Source organism: Trichechus manatus, unplaced genomic scaffold, assembly GCF_000243295.1.
Source record: "Trichechus manatus latirostris isolate Lorelei unplaced genomic scaffold, TriManLat1.0 scaffold00074, whole genome shotgun sequence".
In the NCBI taxonomy this organism is placed as follows: domain Eukaryota; kingdom Metazoa; phylum Chordata; class Mammalia; order Sirenia; family Trichechidae; genus Trichechus; species Trichechus manatus.
The window spans coordinates 7,730,789-7,733,125 of NW_004444010.1; the positions used below are offsets into that span (position 1 = coordinate 7,730,789).

The 2,337-nt window shown below is 43.0% G+C and overlaps 1 protein-coding gene across 1 annotated transcript in view; it reads right to left on the reverse strand.

The window, feature by feature from the left end:
- DHX29 (DExH-box helicase 29) overlaps positions 1–2,337 on the reverse strand; it is a 62,142-nt gene that overhangs the window by 59,269 nt on the left and 536 nt on the right. The window lies entirely within an intron of this gene.

The following is a 2,337-nucleotide window of genomic DNA, read 5'->3' on the forward strand; positions in this document are numbered from 1 at the left end:
ACATGTTGATTAAGGAGTCATCTACAGAAGACAGTGGAAGTAATGGAAATAGATGAGCTCTCCTAGAAGAGCTGTATAAAACCCCACTGCTGTCAAGCTGATTCTGACTAGCAGCGAGTCTACAGGACAGAGTAGAACTGCCCCACAGGGTTTCCAAGTCTGTACAGAAGCAGACTGCCACATCCTTCTCCCGTGAAGTGAACCGTGGGGTTTTCTTGGCTGTAATCTTTATGGAAGTGCAGGTTGCCAGGCCTTTCTTCTACAGTGCTGCTGGGTGGGTGTGAACCACCGACCCTTTGGTTAGCAGCTGAGTGCTTAACCACTGTGCCGCCAGAGCTCCTAGAAGACCTCTATATAGGGAATTATACTGTCAATGACTGATACTTTGAGGAAGAGCCACAATTTTGGGGCTGAGGGAAAGAGAAGCCAAGCAATACAACAAATGATTATCAGAGCTCAAAGAATTCCAAAGAATATTGGGAAGACAAAGGGAGAGGCAAACACAAAAAGGCTGATTCACAGAGTAAAAATGCCACAGAAGTCAAGGAGAAATTCTATGTATTTATAATTACAGACATAATAACTCTATAGTTAAAACACTACAATAAGATACAGGGCAAAAATTAATATCCAACTTCTAAGCAAAGGTTCGGTCTCTATATCTGCGCTCCTCTACCAACCCGAAAGGAGTCCTGGTGGCACAGTGGTTAAATGCTCGTCTGCTAACCAAAAGGTTAGCAGTTTGAACCCACCAGCTGCTCTGCAGAGAAAGATGTGGCAGTCTGCTTCTGTAAAAATCCACAGCCTTGGAAATGCTATGAGGTAGTTCTACTCTGTCCCACATGGTTGCTATGAGTTGGAATCAACACAACGACCATGGGTTTGGTTTTTGGTTTACTAACCTTAAGGTTGACAGTTCAAACCCACCCAGCAGCTCTGAGGGAGAAAAAAACCTGGCACTCTACTCCCATAAGGATTACAGCCTAGGAAACCCTATAGAGCAGTTCTACTCTGCAACACTTGGGCTCCCCATGAGTAGGAATCCACTAGAGGGCAGTGGGTTTGGTGGGTTTTGTTCTGAGCTAAGGTTTGGTACCTGCCTACTTCTTTAGTCTCATCTCCTTTCTTCCTTAGACAATGTCTATGTTCTACTAAGTTCCTTTAGTGCCCCTGGAAAGTCTTTCCTGACTCAGTATCTTCGCACATGGTGCTTGTTACCTCTGTTTGGAATAGTAGTTTTTTTTTTTGAATATTTTATTGTGTTTTAGGTGGAAGTTTACACAGCAAATTAGATTCTCATTCAACAATTCATACACAAATTGTTCCATGGCATTGGTTACAATCCCTGCAATGTGTCAGCACTCTCACCATTTCCACCCTGCCTGCCCCATCCATCCGGTTTCTCTGCTCCTCTTTGCCTTCTCATCTTTGCTTTTGGAATACTATTTCTGCCATTATTTACAGAGTAACTCCTATTCATCCTCCTGATCTCAGTTTAACTGTCAGCTTTTCAGATATCATCAATGATCCCTACCGTTCCCCAGTAAGGGAAAATTAGATTACCCTGTTAAACTCTCTTCCTGGGTTTTTCTTTGTGGCACTTAACAATTACATAGCAATAGGTTAGTCTGTGTGGTTTTTAAATGTCTGTGTCTTTCATTAAACTGGCAAGCTACTTGAGAGATGCTGTGTCAAATCCTATCACAATGTCAGATACAGACTGGATGCTCATTAAACATTTGTTGAATGAACAGTCCAGTAAGACCTACAAGCAAGGAAACTGAGCAGAACAGAACAGTGTATAATCGCTTATCTTTTGATCAGTTGTAATAGCAGCCTGCAAATTTGCAGCAGGAATAGGCAATCTCCAATTTGAGTTATCAAACCAACTTGCACAATAAGCAAAAATATACGGAGGCGCAAAAGATGGCAGATAACTGCAATTTTTTGAAGTATTGATTTTTCCAAACACATTGAAACGTAACATCACAGATAAAAACGACATGCAGAGCAGGTAGAGAATAGGGCTAGAACTCCACATGCCACTCTTCTCTGCATTACCCTAGCTAGTTGAGATGACGACTCAGGACTGATCCCTACTGAAACAAGAGCTAATGAGAAAACGTGGCGGTTACAGGCTAACTGTCGGAACTTTGGAGACCCAAATAGCTTAAAGTCATATTTAAAAACAAGGCCTCTTCATGGTCCCGGGAGCTAATAGCCCCAAGTGTGCAAGATAAAAATTTCGAGACGGCGAATCCGCCTATGATAGAAGGCTCCTCCCTCAGGACCAGCAGCAGGGTGTCAGGACAGAAAGCCCGGGACTTGGCGACCGCT